This window comes from Pempheris klunzingeri, chromosome 20 (genome assembly GCF_042242105.1).
Source record: "Pempheris klunzingeri isolate RE-2024b chromosome 20, fPemKlu1.hap1, whole genome shotgun sequence".
Classification (NCBI taxonomy): domain Eukaryota; kingdom Metazoa; phylum Chordata; class Actinopteri; order Acropomatiformes; family Pempheridae; genus Pempheris; species Pempheris klunzingeri.
The window spans coordinates 3861395-3873497 of record NC_092031.1 but is presented as its reverse complement, the minus strand read 5'-3'; the positions used below and the strand labels follow the sequence as shown (position 1 = coordinate 3873497).

Below are 12103 nucleotides of genomic sequence, written 5' to 3'. Positions count from 1 at the left end.
ATTGCTGTAACTTCTGTTTATATTCTTTCCTTTCCTTATCCAGAGGGGTAAGGAGAACCTTTAATGTAATTGTTCTGCTATGATCAACACACACACACACACACTTAACTTGTAAGCATATGTCTCCGGTATACAGACGCATGTAGTAGTAGTGGTAGTAAAAGATAAAGAGAATTTAACCGGATAGACTGAGATTGATGTGGGTCACAAAGGTTAGTTAAACTGTGTTGGACAATTTATCAGGTAGTGACAAAAAAGAAGACAAAGTGGAAGTAATAGAGTGAGAACATGACAGACGTGGAGGAGGATACAGACGGGGGGCAAAAGCTATCCAACAGTCAGCCAACCCCTCATGGGACAGGTTGTCACTGGCCTGACTGTCAGCCCCCTTTTGCACATACACAAACACTCCCTGGGGTCAACATGTGGGGTGACAGACGCGGAGCGAGGGGGCCCAGGGTGCCGTGGCAGCCTGCAGTTGATTTAGGATTTTTGAACGAGGGCCAAAATTCCTGAAGGAACACAGTAAGCGAAGGGGGGTGCAGCCATAAAAACCAGCCCAGAACTGGGCTATAAAAAAAAAAGAGGGAAGAAATGGAATGTGGTGAATATGAAATAGCTGTGTGTGTGTGTGTGTGTGTGTGTGTGTGTGTGTGTGTGTGTGTGTGTGTGTGTGTGTGTGTGTGTGAGAGTGCAGACATGCTGGTGTTGCTATGGTCAAACAAGATTCTGGGAATGGGGGAACAGGAGAATTTCAAATGGGAACTGTGGGCGTGCAGTGTGTGCAAGGAGCCAAACGGATATCCAACGGTTCACATGTGCATATGTGTGTGTGTGTGTGTGTGAATCACTGTGTGCTAGCATGTAGGCATAAAGCATATTCAAAGGAGTGTTATGGAGGTGCTGCATAAACAAAAGATAAAATAAAGGGAAACAGGAGAGACGATGGTGTAGGATGAGTGTTGGAGCGAAAGATAGAAGAGATCCAAAAAAAAAAAGAAGAAAAACAAGGTCATAAAATAGGCTGAAGTGCCATCTGAGAGGGCCGAGTGTCAGCTGAAGATTTAGCTTCTTCAAGCCTTGAATGTACAGGCGATTGGAAAAGAAAGTGCACATGTATGATGCCTCCATCTCCGTTTCTTGGAGAAGGCTGTTGCAGAGAAGTGCACTGTTTGACGTGCAGATAATTGGCAACAGATTCAGCTTCTCTTTGTGACACACTTAACTGAAGACCTACAATCTTCCTGTGCATTTTCGTGCTGTAACAACAGGATGCTGGCAGGGAGAGCTACAGTTCTCTTCTCCCATCCATATGGATTTCACCTTTATCTATGGCTAGGCAAACACTGTTCCCTGCCTTCATCCATCCATGTAAGCCGTATTATAACCTGTCGGATCAGAGAGCAAACAATTTGTGTGAGAGCCTACAAAACTCCTCTTCCTGTGAATGAGTCACCCACCACAGGGTTAAGGCTCCTCTCATTTCTCTTGCTCAGCCACCAGAAAACTTGCCTTTGCAAAAGATTCACCAGGCAGCCTCCTCCAATCCCTCTGCAGCTATAGAGGCTGCATTTTAAAAACACGTATTGTGCAAAACTGCTGCTGCACTGATTCTATTTGTGATTATCTTTTTTACATACCAATCCTGATGTACAAGATCTCAAACTGTTTAAAATCATGTTCTTGGGAGGATCTAAGGATAAAAAGGGTGCAGCATATTTTAAGTGGATGTAAAGGACTTGTAAAATGGCATGGATTGCTGTTCTTTTACACCACTGCTGTTTCCTAGTTGATAGATCAAGTCTATTTCAAACCAGCTATGACTGTCCTCGGATCACTCCTCGTTTTTAAAGACTACTGTTTTCACGTTGAGTTCAGGTAGGTGCTCCAAGGCTCTGGTCCCAAAAGATCTCTGAGGAGTCGAGTCTTGGATTTTACACTGTTTCACAGCCACCTGCATTTGGAAACTTCATCAAATCCATCCTTTACAAGTGTTAACACAAAATAAATTCAGACCAACATTATTTGACAAGTGTCTCTGTTTTTCTAGCCACTGATAAACATTAGTTCTATTTGTAGGCAGACAATTCTCTGGTGGACCTCCATGATGGTGTCAGATGTGGTTGCAGTGCAGCACACTTAACATATATGGCTGTATGTTACCTTCCTAATGAGAATCATAAATCCATCAAGTCTTGAAACCCAACCTAACCCTTAATATAAACACATAAATATAAAGCAAATCTGAGAATACTGATGCTGATTCTTTGGCCCCTGGCTGAGTGCTCGAACAGGAACCGACTTGGTGAGTCTGTTTCACACTGAGCCCCCTTTTTTTTTTCTTCCTCTTTATCAGCACCTTCTATTTATAGCACCTTTACTGCAGCGGCGCAGCTTAGTACAGTATGTTCCATAAAACACAGGCCTCGCCTGACCACATCCCCAGGCATTCCTCTGCAGTCGTCTCCTACTGCTGTATGCATGAGCGTACGGAGTGTTGGAATTATCCAGACAGGAGACACACACACACACACACACACACACACACACACACTAATGGGGTCACACAGCCTTGTGCACACGCATATACAAAGACACAGGGACACACGGGACACATTCAGAGACTCCACACAAGGACACACATGCACATTTAGGGACACAAACAGACAAGGACACACATACAGAGTCAAATATAGCAAGTGATACACACACAGATACACACACTGGATCATAAACACACACACACACACACACACACAGTGATAAAAAGGGATACACAAAGAAGATTTACACAAAGACTGGATGCACTGGACAGATGTTGGAGAGTTGTCAGTATCTACTAACAAACAACTGTCTTCATATAACAGCAAAGCATCCAGACTTGATGTCATCCAGAGCCACTTCTTGGTGTATTGACGACATTATCAGAGCTCAAACTATTACTCCAATAAGACAAAAACTGTTTACAATTTTTGAAGCCAAACAGCTATGAATTGAAATGGATGCATCCTGTCAAAGGGAAATATTTGATAGTTTCTCAGCCCTCCATGATAGAAAACTGGATCTCTTTAATTGCTGGATTGTTAGTTGGACAAAACAAGCATCATCTTGGGCTTTTGAACCTATGATGGACATTTTGCACATTTTATGGAGTAAATGATTCATCGCTTGGAATTAGAGGGCGACTGATTCTGCCACCTGAGCTACTGACTCTGTGGGCTCGTACTTTTTATTTGAGATATTACAGATCAGTTTTAGTTCAATCTGGGGCTCACAGCTGTTCAACAGAAAGCGTCTCTTCAGTGAAATCACCACGGGGGCTGTCAAAGTAAAGAGCTCACTTCAGCAGGATTTCTCTCTAGATGACATCCTCTCTGCTGTTCAGCTTCAAGACAAGCTTGTTCAAATTCAGAACTGAGCTTTCCCATGCTAAAGGAATACAGAAATGTCAATTATATCTGCAAGAACCATACAGGCAATAAACTGTCAAGGAGAGGATAAGGTCACAGGAACATTACAAACATGGCGTGTGATTGAGATGCCCTAAGCAGCCTTGCTCAGACTGAGGCAGTGTGTAGAGAGATCAAAGATCAAGGCTGAGCCTGCATGTTTCTGAAACCATTATAGTGTACACTGACCCTCGATTTCCAGCAAAGAAGATTAAGTAAAGCAACACAAGCCTTTCTAAAGCAAACAAAAACACACATTTAATTCATCTACATCCAGTAATTTAATTGAGATGGATGAAATTTACCAACACAAAGCCGCTTACAAGAATACAAAGATAGGGGGAAAAATTTGTGTCTTGCAGGCCAAACTGACAAAATACTGAACAAACTTCCTCACACACAGACACACAGACACACACACACAGGTGTCTCAAACCACACTGGCAAATATTCAGCTAAACTAACCTTGACAGACTTGGCTGAGGTTCCACACACGAGGTGCTTTGCCAAAAGGCATGGGGGCAATTTCTGCAATAGAGATAACGACTCAGGTGGCAGCGTGGAGTAAAATCGAACAAAGCAAAAAACGAAAATAAAATAAACTAACATCACAATGCCTGCGAGAAGAAGCAGATGAAGAAGAAAAGAAGCAGACAGACTCATTAAAATGAGGAAAACAACACAGAGAACGAGACCTCCCCAGTCATTTGGGATTAATATGCATCATAATATGAGTCATTTCTTTGACTCCTGTATCACTCTGATATTACTGATGACATCACTCATGCTGGCAAAGACTACAGCCTCCAGTTAATGTTTGACCAACCATCAAGCTTAATAAAAAGAGGTGTGGTTTTGTTCAAACTTTACGACACAATTTAGAAAAGTCGGCTAGACCTCTGCCCACAGTGGTGGAGGGGATGGATTTAACTACTCATGGCATGCTGAAACCAGCCCAAGAGGTTACAGAGCTGCGTCTTTAATGAGAAGGTGCAGAGCACGGTTCACTGGTCTGGAACTCATCCAAATACAGTACAAAGGGTAGGTATGCATTCCTGTGCCCATCCCCTCCGTACCTGCTGCAACGAGAACGAGAAAAAAAACCATTTATATTTATATATACACTGCCCAAGTGTGCATGTGTTCCCCTGCATGCACGGGGAGGTGGATTTTGTGTAAACATTTCTATGTGAATCACGGTTTAATAAATCCACTCCGTTAAATGCCTGATTGTTCACTCATCTGTCTCTAAGCACGTGCATGTAAAGAGACTGAACGCCAGCAAAACTCTTCCATGCGCCCGTGTAAGACTCAAGCTAGACTGTGCCAAGTGTCGTAGTAGAACTAAGAGTTCAGACCAAGTGGAGTGCTGCACGAGTGTCCACTGTGTGTACCGAGCCAGCGTTCCTGACCCCAGGCGTTTAATACTCTTCCCTCTCCTCCGCCTTCATTGGAGTCCTCCAAAGTTCACTACATTTGTGTGGCAAAGGAGTAGGAGCGAGCCGGGAAGGCTGGAATATTTGTGGTCCGACAACAAAAGAGCTGGAATGCCCTTCTCTAAACTGGTCAATGCTGCTACCCACCACTCTCAAGCCATTTCTGCCCTCTTCTCCCTCAAGCCTCGCTCAATTCTTTATGTTCTTTGTGTTTGTTTTTTTTTCCTCTTTCTATTTCTCTCTGTGTCTTAGCGCCTCTAGGAATAGCGGTCTGGTCTCGATTATGGAAATGTTCACTGTATCCAGATCTTTGTAACCATGTTTACAGCAATTTGGACATAATAAACATGCTGACTGCAGATATACTGCCTTTTGTTCGGAGTCTCAGAGAAGAACCCATGGTCGCAATGAGAACATTTCTTGAGCAGAAGGGAGCTTTGAAATTAACACCAACTCTTTACATCAGCACCTCTGGGTTGACATTATCGCTTGCCACAGTACACACTCAGATCCTCCTTAACGTGGATACATGCGCACTACTATATGCAGTCATAAACACCATATGAGTCGGCATGTTCTTACATGTAATCCCTCATGGTATGCGCAACAAAATGGCCCACTTTCTCTCCGACCAAAATATACAGCCCTGCTTATCCGCACTGATGTGTTACTCATTAAACTTGTAACCCAGCAGACGCTCGGCTTTTTTTTTCCTGTCCTCAGTCAAGACGCTGTGAGGTCTTCGCCATACATGGTATCTTTATCTATGATCTTACTGTATACAGATGAACCCTGACAGAGCGAGAGTGAGAGCAAACACAGGACGGGCGGCGTTAAACGAGAAAGGCGCCTGGCGTGGCCGAGTACTTTGAACCCGTTTTCTCTGGCGGCGCAGGGGCACAGTGGACTGTATATTACAGACAGTATATAATGTGGCGGGGAGCAACTGTTTGAGCAGGAACTTGTGTTCAGATCACTCTCTGCTGCACCTGTTCTGCGCCTCAACTGACACCGTCTTGAGGAAAGATTAAGGGTGGGGGGGGGGCATATGAGAGAGAGAGAGAAAGGGGGACAAAATGTAATACAAGAATGTGGCCCTTGGACTATTACAACTTATACACGTTGAGCACAGCTGTCATAAACGTACTCAGAACTGCTTTGGATTTCTTGTTGTTGCCAACAGCAGATCAGTCCCATCAGCGTGACTTACTTAAGTGTGACCGGATTTAAGCATTTAGCATCAAATCTCTCCAAAAGAAAGGGGGATTCATCAGGGCTGTTCACATGACCAGCCACAGAGAGGCCTCACTATAGCACACACTGTATTGCAGGACAGTTGAGGTTGTGCAGCGACTGTAGTTGTACGCAAAGTTCAATGCCCTGTTTGTTTTGAATTTATTTTCAAATTAATGTTTAATAATCCAGTGTATGAAGATGTGTCAGAAATAATGTGTCAAAAGATTTTGGTGACAGCTGGATGAAAGCACAGGCCCACTTCAGTCCGTTACTATATGGTAATCACACTCTGAACAAAGGCAGGCTGTCCTCACCCAGAAGTTTGGTCAAATACTTCAAACAACAAACCATCTGGAGAGGACAGCGGGGACGCTATTTGCATGCTGTCTAAAGCCAACAGCCAACAGCAGTTTTTTTTTTTTTACTGTTGACCACTGAGTCTTTAAAGGGAGAGAAATTGTGACTTTGTTTAAAAGAAAACATGAAAAACTGACCATGATCTTGTCCCGTCTTACCCATGATGCTCATATAGACAAAGTCTATATTACCATAGATAGTCATAAGCATACGTTATATACAGTAAAGCTTTAAATGGACCACCCCGACTGCCTCTAACAGTTTACCTTCATGTTATTACCACAGAGGACAAGCAGCGGTTTAATTCATAACCCCTTAACCAAGTTTCATTACAATCTATAGCAGATGTCCCATCATGCCCTGTAATTACACATTGGTATGTTACAAAGTCCCTTATGACGTCACAGACGTCAGAGGTTCAAAGTATATTAGGTGTTTTGTCTGTATACAGAACTACAAAGCTAAAGGGCTTCAGAAGATATGTATAATATATTATATTCATATGTAATGTATGTATGTTATTGCAGGAAAGTGGAGCTCCCAGTAAAACTTATGAACTTAGAACGATGTGTTCAGTCTGGTTTGCTAAAAGAAGTCAGTCATTGTTAGTTTGAAACTGGATAGCACGTAATACAATCATATCTGTTTCACACCATGATATCCAGGTGGCTGTCAGACAGGAGCTGTTACAGGGGCCGGCCACTGACAGAGAGCCTGGTGGGGAACTCTGCGATATGCAACATGAATGAAACTTGTCTCAACTGTGATCATGGGTTATCCAGCAGAGTCAAAGGTTCGAGCCACTCAGACAGCAAATAGCTTCTTTTTCCTGACAATTTTCTTGCAGACATTCCAGCTTTCAAGACGACTCTCTGTAATCAATATGTCAAGCTTGCCTTCGACATCCTCCCTTCTGTCATGGCGTGAAATCTGTCACTTCCATCTATCCACAAAATTCTCCCACAGCACAGGAACTATAAGGAGAAAGTCAGTCCTATAGACAAGCAGTAACGCTGGGGAGTTGCAGAAGATTTAAAACGACTGTCAGTGTTGAAAGGAAATCCTGCCCCTGTCTCAGTGCACAACAAAAATAAGAGGTCATGTTTCCTAATTGCTTGTTAGAAGGTTGAACACATCAATCTTTTAGACTGACTTAAAGGTTCTGTGTGGAGTTTTTGAGCAAGACTGCCACGGCGACATGGCTGGCATTATCAACCGATTGTAGTTACAACAGATATATCGCATTGATGGGTTGCGTTGACTGATAGGTAACACATATTATGGTATTTTTCAACTGTAAACTGGCACTATAGCAGAATATATCCGAATAAACATGATTCTAAGGGATCGCTTGAATATGTTATGTGTTTAAGTTCAATGTTAATATTTTTACTTCTCAAATACTGATATGGTATCAGCCTAGATGAGCATTTCCTTGCACGTACTTTAGTCTATGAATCAATGAGTTAATAGAAACTAAATCAACAACCATTTGGATAATTGTTTGTTCTCTTGCCTTTAATAAGCAAGAGTGTTTAATACGTGCTGGTTCACAAATGCTGCAATAGCCTAAAATTACTTTGGATGTGGATAATTGGCAGCACAAACAAGGTACCAAGGGGTCGTGCAGATGTAATTTAAAAATAATGCAATTAACAGACAATATAAAGAGGTCCTGGGGGCAAAACAGATCTAGACTTTGGAAGCAAGACATTAGCTTTATTTTTGCGCGCTGTAGCTCCAATAAACTCCTGTCAAAATACAAATTAAGCTGTGAGAGGTAAACAATAATACCAGGGGCAAAATGATCTAATATTAGACCACACTTTCTACTCTCTGCCAACTGTGGTTTGGACTTTCCACTTGAGCCCTAGTTGTGACCTCAAACAGAGCCTGCTTTTCTTACACATGTTGATCTGATCACATAATGAACAAGCGGATTAACAGAGAGCTGCAAAAGAGGAACTTTTCTGTGTTTTGCTGAGGTGACAAAAACCACTTCCTTTCAGTGAATGAGAGAGCTGTCCAAGAAACCGCACAGTTTCATAAAATACCACCCACTCCATTTCTACGATGCGGAAAACCAAACAGCACCGCGGCACCTTGTTTATCCGGCACTGCGATTAAACCACATGGTGGGAAACAGAGAGCGCTCGACCTTCACAACAAAAAGCCCAATGAGTTCCAGTGTCGCGCCTCCACCGCTGCACTGCGACCCAGCCAAGCCTCCTGGCTCCAACGCAGGTGAAGCCACCAATCACGGTAATGAGACAACCACAAATTAAGCTACACAAAGAGAAACTAATTCAACCTGGCCTTAGCCAGCATCATTATTCAGTTATTGTTTCCTCAGTTCCTGGAAATGTAATTTAGCAGCATGCTAATTAATCCCTGGCTTCTTTGCAGAGTAAAACAAAATTGGAGACGGTCTATTCTGTCTAGACATCCGAGAGCCTAAAAGCAGGTTATTAAGTTTGTTTATTGATTACAAAGAAAAAATGCTTACTCAAATGTCACAAATAGAAAAGGACAAAGCAGTAATATAGTGACAGCTTGCACACACATCCATCTGACTGTAATGGTTTCATTTTAAATGTCATTGTGTCTGTCTTCTGCCCAGCATTAACGGTCATAGTGCGTACTTGTTCCGTTTAGTGCCAGGCAGGGCCTGAATGGCCATCTGAGAAATTCAATTCACTCAAATTGAAATTGAGGTTTAGTAAGTGAGCTGTCCAAAGGCGTGCGCTGGGATTACCCAGCCAGGTGGTGAGTCAAACTGATGGAGAATAAAAGTAATTCAACCGCTGGCGCTGAGCCCGCTCACAGTTTGCCCGTCCAGCGGTAAAGGCCCTAGCACTCCCTGGTTGGAGATAAATGTTAGCAGAGCTCGGAGATTATCTGTGTATGAATTCACATGTGTGTTTGTCTGTGACTGTATGTGTGCATGTGGATGTTTGTACATATTTGCCCGTTTGATTATGTGTGTGCATGTTTGTATTTGCGTCTGTGAATGTGTGCCCAGGCGGGGGCGTGTGTTTGTGTGTGTGTGTGTGTGTGTGCCAGAGCGGGGAGAGCGATTCCCCTGATGGGCATGACAGATGTGCAGGGAGTGGCTCAGCTCGTTCTCTCTGCCACCAGAGAGGCACGAGGGCAGGATGTGGGTGTCAGTGCAGCGTCCATGTTCACCTCTCTCTCGCTGACAGCAGCCACTTTGTTTTGAATCATATACTCGCCCCTTAAAGAGCTAGGCAGATTGCTGATTTTAAGATGCTCTGCTCACCACAAAAAGAAAAGCGAGTCTTCTATGAGTAATAAACTATTTATCAGGAAAGACCAATGAACAAACCTCAGGCAGCAGGCTTCTCATTTATTGTCTGCACCATTACTTTCACTGGGTAAACTTTCTAATGGCAGCAGATGATATCAGCTGAGGGTGTATTTAATGTTAAAGCTATGAGGCTGCAAATGTAGCTCTGGGAACATACAGGTGAACTTCTACGCACAAGAGTGTGTGAGGGGTCACATGTCACAAACAGCCACGAGAAATTGAATATTCATGTCCTATCAATCATTTAAGCTTTTCAACTTAAGGTTCTTAATTGGGACCTCCAGCATTTAAAGTAGCACTCGGAGATAAAGTATGAAGAAGTCATTAGGCTTCACCTGTTAACATCAGTGTGTTTACAGCTGTTGTGCCGATGCATCAGATGCATATTTAATCAGCATTTTATATGCTGCTCTTCCCACTAACAGGCTGTTGATACAGGGTGTGTAGATTAATTAGGCTGCCACTCAGAGCTGCTTCTGCCTTCTCAGACAACAAAAGGTGATTACAGATCTAAATTAAATCCCATATAACTTTTACTTTTTCAATAACTGGGTTCAATACTGCGTTCAGAGTGAATGAAATGCCATTAAGCCCAAACCCCAAACAATAACTGATGTACCCTGCTGCACATATGTTGAGTGAGTGCACATACAAAACAGGAAAATGCAACATGAAAAAAACTCAAAGTCAAAATGAGCTCTGCTGTGTTTGCCAATGGATGGCGGCGATGACAAAAGGAAAGTCCTCCACATGAGGCCCAGGGATGTGGACATGTTTATCCCTACCGCACAAAGGTGAAGGAGAACGTAGTATTTTACAGAATATTCAATGTGTGATTTGTTTGATAAGCCTTGATGAACATTATGTGTACGTAGGGTGTGATTGTGCCCAGGAATGAGTAGGAGGAAATGCAAAGCTTTCTGAGATGCCATTTGATTTGTAAATGAAGGCTGGTGCAGCACATAAACTTGATGTCTATATATATTCCACCCTCATGCTGTGCTTATGTATCGTGTCTGGACAGAAGAATAAAGGCTCTCAGGAGAGAAAGCTGCAACTTCTTGGTATTTTGATATTGCACAAACCCATATTGCATTTCATGGCCAGTCTTGACAGGCAGTGAGGTGTGGGAAACTGATAAACATGTCAGTGAGCTGTGCATGTGTGTTGTATAGCTGAGATGTACTGTACATACAGGATCCCCCCCCCTGAAACCAAATTTGATATCTGCACCTGTGGAAATGAGACACTGTGTTCCAGCATGGAAAAATAAAACCAACCGCACTTCCCCACCGGTCTTTTGACTTTGTGACACTATCGATGTATCACTGTAACTATACACTCACAGATCCCATTGATGCAGGTTCACAGTTAATTAAGTATGTGCAGAAACAGGAATATTGAGTGACTGGACAACAAATATGTTACCCACAGTGCTCAAAACTATGAAGAAGTTTCTCACCTTGGTGCTTAGTTGTCTTCACTTCAGTTTTGTTTCTTTACATTTGATCCCAGCTTTTGTCCCAGTGTGGGTCTCAGGGAACTCTGTAATCAGAACAGACAATCTGTGACTCCTTCATACCTTTGCCAACAACAGAATAAACATCCACCAGGCCAAACACTCCTGTGAGACAGGAGTTAGCCAAATCCCACAGATAGCCACAGCCCTGCACAAGGAAATCCACATGGCCACTGATGCATGCATGTACTGCCAAGTCAGGGACGGCATGGGAGGAGTCTCAGAGTTCAAGAGAGGAAAATCCCTGAAGGAGCTGCAAGGTTTCCTTGTCTATGCAAACCAATGTTAGATTTTCATGTGACCAGCTTACCACTAAAAGGCTTAGTAGTCTAATCCTTTAGCCAAATGAAGTGTCTAACTTAAGTCTTAGGCTAGCCAGAGGAATCAAAGGGAGTTTATATTATGACCCTTGCTAGACATTCATGAGGCCAACAGTGCACTATCTTTTCAGGAATGCATTGATGGGAAGGGATTTCTGCTCTACATGGTACAGGTATTCCTTTAATCATCTCTTTAGCTACTTTACTCTTCAAGTAATGTGAGGCCAGATTTTTTTACACCTGAGGTACTACAATAAAAGAAACGCTTCAGGCAATATTAAACAACACTTGGCTACGTTGGATACTATTATCTCATAATTCAGCTTAAGATGTCACAATCCTGGCAGCCAAAAGGAATAATTAGCAGTCATGCCTCAACAAATATTATTAGGCAAAGATGAGCTGTTGTAAACCTGTGAAACTGCATAACTGCAGTGAATGTTAAGTAGATTGTTGCT

General features: G+C 42.8%; 1 long non-coding RNA gene across 1 annotated transcript in view; it reads right to left on the bottom strand.

Annotated features, from left to right (window-relative positions):
• Positions 1-11352, bottom strand: part of LOC139220409 (uncharacterized) — a 66806-nt gene extending 55454 nt beyond the window's left edge. Inside the window, exon 1 of the long non-coding RNA XR_011585768.1 lies at positions 11269-11352. This is a non-coding gene — a long non-coding RNA (uncharacterized lncRNA). The remainder of the gene's footprint in view (positions 1-11268) is intronic.
• Between the last annotated feature and the right edge of the window lie 751 nt (positions 11353-12103).